We start from the raw sequence: 13,912 nt of genomic DNA, 5'->3' as shown, positions 1-13,912 counted from the left end.
TCATATCTCTTTACCCCAAATACTTTGATTTGTATCTCTTTTTCATTCTTAAAAAAAAGAAAAAGCTTAACTATAATATCTCTTTCATAGCAGATAAAGCTAACAATAGCATCACCCAATACCCCATCTATGTTCAAATTTCTTAAAAATTTCCTTTTATATTTGGGTTGTTTATATTAGGAACCAAAAAAGAGCTACACATTGCATGTAGTCAATATTGACATTTCTCCTTTAACCGGTAACAAAATAATGTAAAAAGGGAGAGCTGTCCAACCCACCACTCAAGGGAGGGTGAGTGGTGACAGCACGAGGTGGTCTGTGCTCACGTATGAGGCAGTGTCCATGTATCTCTCAACAGCAACAACAAAATGCACGCCTTGCAAAATGAAGATGATTTTTCAGACTCACTGTGATTTCAACTTTTTTCACAAATGCACTGATGTTTTTATCCCAGTTAATCTGCACACTTATTAGAAAACAGAGAACTGTCTATACTTTTGATTGATACCAAAATCCTTGATATTGCCCCAAATGTAAATTCTTGGCTTTCTTATGATGCTACTCAGGGTGTCTGCCCTCACACAGATGTCTGCGCCTATATTCACTTCACACAAACAACTAAAGAAATACTGTTCGGCATCTTTTAAGAGTATAAAAGAAAGGTGGATGTCCAATGATATATTTCCTCAAAATTCAGGATTTTAACAGTTATTTTACATACACACACATATATATATACTACACTATATACTCATGTAGCAAAAGCATAGGGCTGCAAAGTTAGAAGGAAATCACTTTCTTCATTTCTTGAATATTTCTCTTTTAGCACATTAACCCAGGTTCTTAAGGAACCAAACCATGATTTCACCTTCTCCACACAGAGACTAAAAATAACAGAAACTGTTAGTCCCCTCAGTAAATATTTCCAGGAAAAAATAAAATGACCTTCAGAAATTCTTATGTGGAGTGAACAAAAGGGAAGTCCTATGAGCAGAGAGACCCAGACACCAGCATGTAAATGACTGTCCTGTGAAGGATTCCTATGTGCTTGTTCATGTCCCTGATCAAAAGAAAGCAGCAGATGGGAGGGGGAGAAATAAAGTGACAAAGGAAACCAGCCACAGGGCCCAACAAATATCTGAGCTACTGAAAAGGGACAGGTTCAAAATGGTGTTAGATTGGGATCACTGCATTTACCTTTCCCCTCTCATTTATAAATTGGTCAAATTATTTTGTTGCTTGCTAAGTATCATTTTATGAACTAAAATCACCACAAAGATACACTGTGGTCAACCACTGTCTATGAGCATTCATAGTCTGAGTTGCCAAAATGGCCTGGCTCAAATTCAAAGTATAGCAGGTGAGAAAGAGGTGATAGATACTTCAGGGCTAAAAGGTCCTCCATTTTGGTTGAGTTCTCCTCTTCAGGAAAAGGATGTATTCAAAATCTTCATGGAAATGTTTATCAAAAGGAACATGGAATTCACTGAGAACAATTCATTAGCATAGAAGAAGGAAATAAAAGCACTGAAACATTTGAGCACTGTCTGAAGGTAACACAAAGAGAAGATACAACTGGGTGATGGGCTGAGTATCCTAATTCAGTTAAAACAGACAAAAACATTTCCCTGAATTTATAAATCAAGACGTGTAAGAACCTAGCAAGAGACAGCCCTAGACCAGTGGTTCCCAAACTATCTTTCAGAAAGCAAAGTGGGTTCAAAAAGTGACACCTGAGCATCTAAGCAGCCCTTACTTCAAAGAGCCACAGGACCGGGCTGGGCAGGATGTCCAGTCTCCCAGTGCTGGGATCACTGACCAGCAATGCCATGGGCAATTTCAGCCTCTTGTTTAACATACTTCAAAGAGCCACAGGACCGGGCTGGGCAGGATGTCCAGTCTCCCAGTGCTGGGATCACTGACCAGCAATGCCATGGGCAATTTCAGCCTCTTGTTTAACATTATGTGATTTTATTTCCCTCTCCTAATTTACTAAGTTTCAGGATGGAAAAGTGCATTCTGTGATTTAACCTGTGATTTTCTGGTCCTCCATTCTGGTCAACTGCTGGTGAAAGACATTTTCACATCTCAGATGGTGGTCTCACCTAAAGACACCTTAGAACTGAACCTCTTTTAGATTTTTAAAGTTCTGTCAAAGCCTACAATTGCCATGGATATAAAGGAAAAATATTTTAAAAATCATTTACTCTTAATACTGTTTTCTTTCATGGCAAATAGGAGGTAATCTATAGCCATTATGGAAAACAATATGGAGATTACTTAAAAAACTAGACTTATCCTCTGATCCAATAATCCCACTTTTGGACATATATCCAGAGGTAATTCTAATTCGAAAAGATACATGCACCCCAATGTTCACAGCAGCACTATTTACAACAGCCAAGATATGAAAGTAACCTAAATGTCCATCAACAGATGACTGGATGAAGATGTGGTGTGTGTATATATATATATATATATATACATATATATATGGGGGGATGGAATACTACGCAGCCATAAAAAAGAATAAAATAATGCCATATGCAGCAAGATGGATGGACCTGGAAATTGTTATACTAGGTGAAGCCAGAAAGAAAAATATCCTAAGATATCAATTATATGTGGAATCTAAAAAAATGACACAAATAAACTTATTTACAAAACAGAAACATGGAAAACTAGAAAACAAACATGGATACCAGGAAAGGGGGAGGGATAAATTGGGAGTTCAAGATTTTCAGATATTAACTATCATATAAAAAAAGAGATAAACAACAAGGTTCTACTGTATAGCACAGGAAACTATATTCAATATCTTCTAGCAACCTATAATGAAAAATAATATGAAAAAGAATATATATATTATACACATATATGTATAACTGAAACACTATGCTGACACCAGAAATTAACACAACATTGTAAACCAACTATACTTCAATTTAAAAACAAATTTTTAATGATTATGCAAAAAAGAAAAAAAAAACCCAGACCCGGAGTGACTTCAGTTGAAGCAGAGGCAGTAGCTGGAGCACACCCTGCATTCCTACCATGCCCCCCACCTGCCCACCCCCCTCTGCAGAATAGGGCTACACACTGCTGGTTGTTCACTCAACAGTCCTAATATCTCTACTGCTTCTTCTTAACAGAACCAGTTTTGTCCAGGAATCTAACAGCCACAAGTCTTAGGGGCAGGCTGCGATCTTCCCAAAGGCCAGGGGTGGATCCTGATTACTGAAGACCAGTAGATCTCAAACATTTGTTTCCAGGACCCCTTTGCACTCATACACATTATTGAGGATGTTAGTGAGAGCTTTTGTTTATACAGGTTATATTTATCAGTATTTACCACATTAGAAATTAAAACTGAGAAAAACTTCAAACCCAAGGATATAAATGCACATATCCCATGAGCTGCCAGAGCGATGACATCACCATAAACCATGTGACCTCCAAACAACTCCACTGGAGACTTGTGAGAAAATCAAAGTACAAAACACAATGTTTTAGCACTATTAAAAAAATAGCTTTGCCCTGTGAATCTCCTAAAAGGATCTTGGAGATACCCAATGATCCCTGAACCACTTTCTAAGAATGGTTGGTGTAACACCAGTCATGGTATTTCCACTTGTCTTCCAACTAACTGTAGGAATGGGCAGTGTTACAGAACTCTGCACAGTAAGACCTGAGCTTCAGCTGGAGGATTTTGAAGAGTCTTTCTCAATCTTAGATAAATTCACTTTTTTTTCCATATTAGATACTGTAGTCTTCATGTGACACTTAAACAGGAGTAGTTACCTTGGGACCCAGGAGTAAGCAAGCCTGAGAGGAGTGGCCAACATGCTGCAAATAGCCAAGCAGAAACATGGACCTGGATCTTCTCACTAGCATCATCGAGGGACGAAGTACTTAATCTTGGAATTTTACTTTTGGCTTAAGCCACTTTTCCTTGGGTTTTCTTAGAGTCAAACATCTCCTCAGAGCCTAATTGGCTGAACACGTTCTGAAAACCACTGCTGTGCGCAACAGCTGGCACACAGAAGCAGCTCAATGAATATATGTTGAACAAATGTGTGAACAAACAAACAAACAAACAAATCCACGAAGGCTGTTGTAGTATCCACTAATGTGTAGTATCTAATAAGACAGATAAAATCCTGACTGATTTTGTGTTGACAGAATGCTGTGTAGCTCCCAGAATGTCAACATCTAAAACAAAGCTCATTATAAACATCACAGTATCAAAAATGGCCGCATATTTTATCTGAAATTGTTTTCCTTTGGTCTTTTCTATCTCCAGCCAGAGGTATGGGAGGTTAAGTCTACACAAGACAAACACAGACCCTAACCTACTCAAAGTGGCAACCTAATAATGAGCACTGTGGGTTTTTTTTTCCATTTCCCCTGAGAATGAGTCAACTGAAGTCACTTCTCCCATGAAATAAGCACCAAGCAGAGATTTATGGACAGAAAGCTAAAAAAAAAAACCAAGCAAAACAAAACAAACAAAAATACACACACTGTTTATGGAAGAAGAAAAAGAGACCTAGTCTCCAATCAATGTTATGGACTAGGGACACAAGGGCCTTGTCAGAAAATACTTAAAACCTCCAGAAATACAATTAAAGTTAAGACATTTATGTTGAACTATGCTTAGGCTTGACAATATTCCACCTCTTCCTTATTGAAACCTGATAGCAGTATTTTCAATTCACTTTAATGTTTCTTTGCTTCATTATTTTAAGTCAGATTGGCCAATTTGTCCTTGTATTTGTAGCTTTTTGTTTTGAAAGTCACAATAAAATATTCTTGTTCCCACAAAGTGCTTATGAAAGAAACAAATGGTATTTTTTTCCCCTTAAAAACAATGAGGTTTTAAGAAAAGTTCCACTAGGAGGAGCTGGCTTTTTCTCTGTTGAGTCAAAAGCGTTCTGCCTCTGAGATATTCTAATCAAAAACACAGACCTGAAATTTGCAGATAATTTCAAACAAACCTCAATCACAAACAAAATCTAGGGCTACGGAATTAGAGGAGGCAACCGTAATCCAGGTGCAGAGTGTATACATTCTTCACTCAACTTTGCAAAGAATTAAAGAAATTTAATCTAGCAGACAAACTCTCTGGGGAGTTACTGGCCTCCATTCTCCCACCCACGTCCTTAGCCATGTGGGGAAGAGGCTGCTCCCGGGATCTGGCTTCCAAGTAGATGTATCCCTTCTCGAGTGCTTACCTTTGGGAGCTGCTCAGATACACACCTGACCTTAGTCTCCACCAGAGCACCAAAGACCTATCACTGGGACTTGAAAGACAACAGTCTTCCTGCACACATCCTGTTAGAAATAGTAGTTACTTTTCTTGCATTCTTGTCCTCAAGGCACTTATCTGACAGTAAGACTGTGAGGTTTTGGTGGGACTATAATGAGCCTGAGGAGCACATTATATGTTCAAATATCAGAAATCTTGCCTTTGTCACTGATGACTTGGCTTCAAGTTACTTCTGCCTCTTTCCACCCTTGGTTCTACTTGTAATTTATTATTAAATAAACAAAAACAAATAAAGATCTCACGCATTTGTTGAAAACCTACCATATGACAGGAACTCTCAAAAACTGCAAAAAAGAAGACAGCTTAAGTAAACTGTGGCTAAAGGGGAAATCAGGGCCTGTAAACAGATAAAATATCCCTTCTGGGAAGAGCTGGGAGAGAAGGAAACACGGATGCTACAGGAAGCATCAAGAAGGGGTACCTCATTCAGTACGAAATAGCAACCTCTCACTCACTCAAACCCATTATTTACATTTTCACCTGTGTTCGATTTTCAGCAACTAAAAACAGTGCCACTTGATGCCAAGACAAATCCAACTGCAGGCACTGACATATTAAGACGCTAGTTAGAACTGTGGGCATTTAGGTATTTGGAAACAAGTGAATTTTTAAAATTACCATCAAAATGAAAAACAAAAGGTGAAATCCTTATAGAGAACCAAGCCATACACATAAACCCCACCTGCTTAACCCCACTCATCTTTTTGGGGCTGCAAGCCTCTGAAGGAAGAGCTCAAATAACTATATCTATGGGTCACCAAACTCACACAGAAAAGCATTTGTGGTTAGCTTCTAGTACTATGTAAAACCAAGTATCTCACTTTGTTTCCTTTAAACCCTCAACCCACGTGACCTCCAGTTAAGATGGCAAGTAAATTCACTCTGTGATGGATCTCCTCGACTCCAAACACAATGCAACGAGAGAGGAAACAAGAAGGGAAAACCAAAAGGATGCAGTCAAGCTGAAAAACAATACAGAAATTTCTGTGAGATAGATACGGGGCAGGAACACACTGAGGCGAATCCTCAAAGTTAAAGCCTTTGGCCTCCTCAGCTCAGGCTCCAGAAATAGGCACAGAAACTGCAAGTATGAGACCTACAAAATTTGGGGACTAAACATAAACCATAAAAGACAGAGTCAGATCTAGGATCATACTTGAAGGCAGGATCAAAGATGAAAATGGAGGAGGGCTCCCTCCTGAAGGAAGGCTGGTAGCTCCTGATCTCCTATGCAGTTGTGGCCTAGGGAGGAGGGAGAACTCAGACCAGCCAGTGACCAGGAACTCAATGAAGCAGGCTGTGATTGCCCACGGGACTGAAACACCACTGCAGTTCTGGACTGAGGCTCCATGGAAGCGAGACAGAGACAACTATAAATTAACTAAGCAACAAAGCAAGGAAGCCTGAGCAGAAAGGGAGAAAGGGAGGTGGAGAGTAAGTGAATGAAAACAATTAAAAAATATACCTCATTCAAAACATGCCATTCAATCAAACTTCTGAAGTACATTTAGAAATCTAATGCCAATAAAGGCAACAAACAAAATCAGCCATCAAACCACTACTTCATTTCAAATGAAATTAATATATAAAACAGTCCAACAAAATAAGTATATTTAACTGAATTAAAGACTTAAATTTAAAGCCTGAAAACATAAAACTCCTAGAAGAAAACAAGCAGTAAGTTCTTTGACATTAGTCTTTCGGGAGTTTTTGCTTGTTTTTTTGCTTTTGTTTTTTTTTTTTTTTCCTATCTCCTCAGGCAAGTTCAACAAAAGCAAAAATAACCAAATGAGACCACATCAAACTAAAAAGCCTTTGCACAGCAAAGGAAATTATCAACGAAATGAAAAGGCAACCTACTGAATGAGAGAAGACATTTGCAAATGATATATCCAAAAAGGGGTTCATATCTAAAACATATAAGGAATATACACAACTCATTATTTATAAAAAAAAATAATCTAATTTTAAAAATGGACAGTGGAACTGAACACTTTTCCAAAGAACACATACTGATGGTAAACAGGCACATGAAAAGATGCTCAATATCACTAATAATCAGGGAAATGCAAGTCAAAAATCTCTCAGGATGGCTATCATAAAAAAGATAATAAATGTTGGCAAGGATGCAGGGAAAAAGGAAGCCTAATACACTGTTTGTGGGAATGTAATCTGGTACAGCCACTGTGGAAAATAGTACGGAGCTTCCTTAGAAAATAAAAACTAGAACTACCATATGATCCTTTAATTCCACTTCTGGGTATTTATCCAAAGAAAAGAAAAACACTAACTCAACAAGTTATATGCAAACTAATGTTCACTGCAGCATTATTTACAACAGCCAACATATGGAGGCAATCCAAGAGTCCACTGACAGATAAACAGATAAAAATGTGGTCTATATATACAATGGACTATTACTTGGCCATAAAAAAGAATGAAATCTTGCCATTTACGACAATGTACATGGCCATTAAGGGTATTAGGCTAGACGAAATAAGTCAGGCAGAGAAAGACAAATACCATATGATTTCACTTGTATGTGGAATTGTTTTAAAAACAAAACAAATGAACAAACAAAACAGAAATAGACTCAGTTTCAGAGAACAAATCAGTGGTCATCAGAGGGGAGGAGGGTAAGTGGTTTGGGAAGGGGATTAAGAAGTACTACAAACTTCCATTTATAAGATAAATAAGTCATGGGAATGTGATGTACAGCATAGCGAGTATAGTCAAAAATACTGTAGTAACTCTGGATGGTGATGGGTGGTAACTAGACTTACTGTGGTTATCATTTTGTAATGTACAAAAATAACATGTTCACTATGTTGTACACCTGAAACTAATATAACATTGTAAGTCAATTATACTTCTGCTAAAAAATCAAATTATATTTAAAGATATTTAAGATGAAACAAAGCCAAATAAAAAATAAGAAATTATACAGCAAAAAGCAGAACTAAAACAATAGACGGTTAAAAAAAGAATCAAGTGAAAATTATGTAAGTGATGAATATAGTCATTACAATGAAAAACTCAGTATACAAGACACTTTAGACTAGACAGAACCGAGGAAAGAACTGTTAAATTTGAAGATAATATCAAAGAATTCCCTCAGAATACAGCCCAGAAAAAGAAGATTACGAGAGAGCAGTCAAGAAACATGAAGGACAGTTCCAAACCATCTAGGAGGTGACACAGCAAACGAAAGTGAAGAGAACGGAAGAGAAGCAGTATTTAAAGAGATGATAAAAGCTAGGAATGTTCAAGAAATACGTAAGTTCTCATATTAAAAGTACATTCTAAATACTGAAAAAGATAATTGAAATAAATAGATAAGTAAAATCAATTTTTAAATCCACATGGACTGAAATATTAATTGTAAAAAGAAAATCTCAAAAGCTACAAGGAGCACCCTGAACGTCACTGGGTCTGACAGGTCGCAGGTTCAAGAGGCTAGCCACCAGCCCTGCAGCGGGACCCAGCCGAGCTCTCTGAGACCTGATGGGCCGTGGCGACAGCACGGAATGAAGCAGCTCAGACCGGCACACCAGGCTGATGCAGAAGTCCACGGGCATGCCGCCGCTTCCTTAACAGTTGGTGGAGACAAGGGGAAGCAAGTATTTTTCATTTTAGACACAACCCCAAGAGACTTCCTGAAAAAGCAGAACCCCAAATGTTCCCAGCAACCTCAAGCAACAAGAGATTTGTCCTCCCTGGAATGATACTTGGTCTGGATTTAAATTTCTCTTCCGTGCCCACCACACTTCTGCCAGCAGCACCAAACGTGGACTTTCTAGGACACCGTGTTCACCATCATGGTACAGCTAACTTCGGACCAACGGACTCATTATACAGCAGAAGTGAGGCGAGGAGCTGATGCCAACAGGGTTCACTGTCAGCTACAGTTATTATTAGCTGCTATTTGAACTCAATTTTTTTCATCCATATTCCTTCATCACTTACTTATTTTTCTATCACATATTATTTCATCCTATTGCATCCTGCCTGAAAACACAAAGAAATAAGAATGATAGCCCGAGTATCTACAAAGGAATTTCATTTTGGAGGATCACAGATGATTTCCAATAGAAAAAAAAAACGGCCTCAGAAAATTGATAACATACAACACACGTCGTAATTGTCTGGATAAAGACTACAGCCATACTTTTTTTTTTTTTTAAGTTAGCAAACTTCTCATTTAGGTTCCCCTGGAAAGCAGAGCTCAGGTAAGCTAGAGAAGGTAAAGACCTGAATTTGCCTTCTTTCCAGACAAAAAAAAACTCACCAAAACCACCCACACAATGCTACCCAAGTGGTACAGATGGCAGTCCCTCAAGGGGGTCAACAGGGACACAGGCCCTAGAACTAGTCACCACGGTCTTAGAAACTTTCTAAAACCTTTGTCATATTATGGCACAAGAGCACCACCTACTGAAATAGTTCCAAGGCACAATTTGGTCTGTTTACTGAAAACAGGCTAGCTGTATACCCACCTCCAGCCGTTTACTTTGGCTTCAGAAAAATGTAACTGCGGAGGGATGGACTTCAAATCATTTCAGTCTAACGGGCTGTGTCTCTTTCTTGTTTAAAACTAAGGCCCGTGCCAAGACCTCCTGAAAAAGAAACAGCTCCCCGCGTTTTTGCTTTAATAACCAGTAAAATGAATCTTGGTACCGTCAGTATCGTCTCACCCGCCTATCCGGCTTCAGTTACCTCGGTGAATACTGCTATTTCTAGGTATCTCCCCTACCTGTGTTCCACGAAGCAGAGAAAAACTCGAGGGGAGAACCTACAGTAGTTCTAAGAGGTCTGGAAAGGATATATGCAGTGTCAAGTCATTCACTCAAATTTTTAAGCACACAAGGCACAATACTAAGGTTGGGGAGTTTATTTCAAATTCATTTAAAGATGATGACAGCAGTCCCACTCCCCTCAAGGAGCTTAAAATGAGTATAGACGTTCTAGACCAGCAAAGCTGGAGGCCAAACGATCTACCTGTAAAACAGAATAAAGAAGAAAATACACAGGGAAAGACAACTTGCAGGATATTATAACCAATGTCAACGTGGAACTGACTGCATCTGCTACGATGTACGCACACACAATACAACTAAAGCCATGGCAAAAATAGGGTTCTTTCTGGAGTCCTTCGAGGCTTTCATGTAGCTCTTAGTAATGCCAGTTACCAAAACCCTGACACAGACTCACTTGGACAATTCACAGAAATTCTAGTCTGTAGATCATTTAGTTTCGTTATATTTTATTGGTCTCATGGGGGTCCTCTACTTATGAGCCATTGTACGCGTAACCTCTACTGCGCCTTAGTTGTGATGAAAAAGCAGCAGCTCGTATTTACTGCCAGTCTCTCTGCACGTGCTCACCCAGTGCTAGCCAGTTTCTGTTACAGCCAGAGCACTCACACAAAAACAGAGAAGAGATCCTCTACATGGCACAGTCAAGGACGAAATAACACACAGCCCCCAAATATCAATCATCTGATGCCTATAAAATTGCAGCTTTAATTTGGAAATCATAAAATATCAAATGTGTCTGTGTTCTATTTCAACTGCTTCATAGAAAAAAAAATGATGCTTTAGGGAAACTCCAATTCTAGTTCTCCAGTGTACACATGGCTATGCTAAGTGCACAGTGTGCACTACATGGTGGCCTTGCTAATGCCCCATGGCAAGGGGCACCCAGGGCAGTGTCAGAGGAAAGTAAATCCAACTGAATGTGAAAACCTCAGGGGACAGTTGTGTCGAAAAAGAATGAGGTTATACAGGGACAAATTCTAAGATAAAGAGCAACTGACTAGTTGACATAAGTGAAGCAGAAAAAAAAAATTAACATGTGATTCACAGACCCATAGAATTAAAAATAACAAAAGCATAAAACTGGGTTTTAAGCTGTGAGTATAAAAGACCATAATGTTAAAATATACCAACAGGGGTCTAGAAACAATTTCATTTGCTTGTTACATCGGACCAATTTTGAGCCTCATTAGAATTTCAGACGGGGTGAGCAGCTGCAGCGACTTCCCCAGCACTCACTTCCTACATCCCTCCATCCTAACAAGACCTGAAATTTCCTAGCCAGTAGATTCTGGTGAGACAAGAATGAGCTCTCACTGGGTTAAGCGGTGCTTCTCAATCAGGGACAATCTTGACCCACCAGGACCTCTGCAATGTTTGAAAACATTTTTGGTTGTCAGGAGTATGCTACGGACATCCAGGAGAGGCCAGGGATGCTGCTAAACATCCTATGATTCCCAGGGTAGTCCCCAAGGACAAATGACTATCTGCCCCCAAATGTCACTCCCTCACCCATGTTAGAACACTCTCTCTCACCCAGGAGCTACAAGAAAAAGATTCTCCTGTCAGATGTGAAGAAGAACACAGGAGCTCTAGTTGTTGCTGGAAGCCATCCCACAACAAAGAAGCCAGCCTTAGGATGAAGTGGGGCAGGCAAACACGAAGTTCAGGGGATGACTTCTTGCCATGATGGCTCTTAAAAAGATACACGACTTTTTGGACAATGACTCCCTTTTGCTCCCTCTCATCATATGGCCTTTTCAGCCCACAGCACACAAGTCAATCACTGTAAGATAGTATTTTGACATTCTGATTTCAGATGAAGAACATTAAGTTACTCAACATAGCAGTCTCTTGTCAAGAATATCACAGAATAAGAAGATTTAAGAAGTAGTTCCGACATGCCACTTCATCTGTAGTAGGCTAAGTGATAGCCCCTCAAATGTAAGTCCACGTCCCAATCCCTGGGACCTGTGATTATTACCTTGAGTGAATGAATTCATATTCATCTTCCATGTCAAAACACGTGATTACATTAAGGATCATGAAGGAAAGTACTTATAACGGATTATCAAAGTAAGCCATAGAAGTAATCAGATGGGCCCTCATGAGACAGGGAAAGGGAGTCTGAGGCAAGCGCACAGCAGAGGCCACGTGAAGGCAGGCAGAGAGTGGACTGACGCAGCCACTAGAAGCCAGGACCAGACTCTCCCCTGGTGTCCCCAGAGGGAAAGCAGCCCTGCCATATTTCAGACTTCCACCAAGGCCTGTCAAGCCTTCTCTTTCTTCTTTATCGAGGCAACAAAAGACCATTTTTTTATGTTTTATGTACAAACTGTAGTTATTTATTTTCAGATTATTAGTTACCTCATAAGAAATGTTTTCATTGCTCAATGATGCCCTTTTCTATTTGTGGAAAATGTCTGGGTATCTTGGGTTAGGCTGGAACACATCATAAAACTTCCCATTAAAATTAACAGAAATGTTTTTTCTTCACTAGCTTCTCACTTAGTGACAGGGTTTGTAGAAATGAATTAGGTAAAGGTATTATTTATTTCCTCTATGGCCAATGCCTGGTAAGTAGTTTGATCTCTTGACCCTCTTCATTAATGCCTTATCAAGAATATCATATGGAACAAAAAGTTTTTAAAATGATTCAAATATGTCATCTCATCTATAGTAGGTATATGGTGCCCCCTGCCATCCCAAAATGTATGCCCACATCCTAATCCCCGGAACCTGTTGATGTTACCTTTAAGGAATGCAAGAGCTTTAAGTCGGAAATCAGTGATCCAGCCCAACCCTTTCACTTCAGTGAAGAGGTAACAGGGGCAAGAGGGACGAAGTACCTTCCTTAGATTATCCATCTGCTTGGAGTCCCAGCTAGAGCAGAATCCAGGTCTCCTGGCACCCAGTCCAGTATTCTACCTAAGGTTATATGAAGGAATTGAAGAAGAACGTGATGAATAAGGATGAAAACTTTTTTTTTCTTTTTTGAGATATAATATAGGCACTCTTTAGCCGAGAAAAGGGAAGGGTGGTGAATTAATTAATAAATACCTGCAGGCGAAGAAAACATTGACTAACTAAGGGCTACCTACACCTATTTGGCACTGATAACAAGAGCTTGATTATCTTTTTGTAAGTCTTACAACCCAAAGAGTCTTCAAGACTTTACCCAAGACTCTCTTATACTAGATTACTGGCACTATATCTCAGTTGTAGAACAGAAACTTACAACTAGCTCAAGTCAAATGGAGGAGCAGTGGGGGTGTTGCGAAAAGGCTGCAAGACAAAAGATCTCATGGATACCCAAGGAAAGAAAACAAAGTTTAGGTGCACCAAATGAGAACCACAACTAGAAGCTCCCCTCACCATCTCTCATGGGTCGCCACAACCTGCTCCACCCTACAGCTTCTTGCTGTAGACTAGCTTCCACTGCTTTCTTGTTCCCTCTGACTTGCATGTGACTCTTATGGTGTAGTTCGGATCAACTCTATATGATCCTTCAGCCCAAGGATTCATCATCATCTAATTTCCTCAGAATCTCAAGGTCCCCATTCTCAGGAGAATTTAATTGGCTCAATCTAGCCAATGGAGTCTCTACATTGTTTTCTATTGGGTCAGCTGCTCATCCCACAAAAATTGCTGTTTGACAGGGACTCAAGTCTGCAGATTCTTCAAAGAGGGGTGCAGCAAAGAGGAAATGATCAGCATATGTATTAAGGTACTCAAGAATTATATAGCTCTTTTATTTAGTTCAGGCTAC

At 39.4% G+C, this 13,912-nt stretch overlaps 1 protein-coding gene across 5 annotated transcripts in view; it reads right to left on the bottom strand.

Annotated features, from left to right (window-relative positions):
* FANCC (FA complementation group C) overlaps positions 1-13,912 on the bottom strand; it is a 183,718-nt gene that overhangs the window by 127,566 nt on the left and 42,240 nt on the right. The window contains exon 2 of one of the 5 annotated variants that reach the window (XM_072959173.1): positions 12,896-13,071. The exons of 3 other annotated variants lie outside the window; for them this stretch is intronic. The gene's annotated coding sequence lies outside the window, so the exon portion shown is untranslated. The remainder of the gene's footprint in view (positions 1-12,895; positions 13,072-13,912) is intronic. One more of the 5 variants, XM_072959174.1, reaches the window with a different exon arrangement.

This window comes from Vicugna pacos, chromosome 4, assembly GCF_048564905.1.
Source record: "Vicugna pacos chromosome 4, VicPac4, whole genome shotgun sequence".
Lineage (NCBI taxonomy): Eukaryota > Metazoa > Chordata > Mammalia > Artiodactyla > Camelidae > Vicugna > Vicugna pacos.
This window is presented reverse-complemented; position numbering and strand designations above follow the sequence as displayed.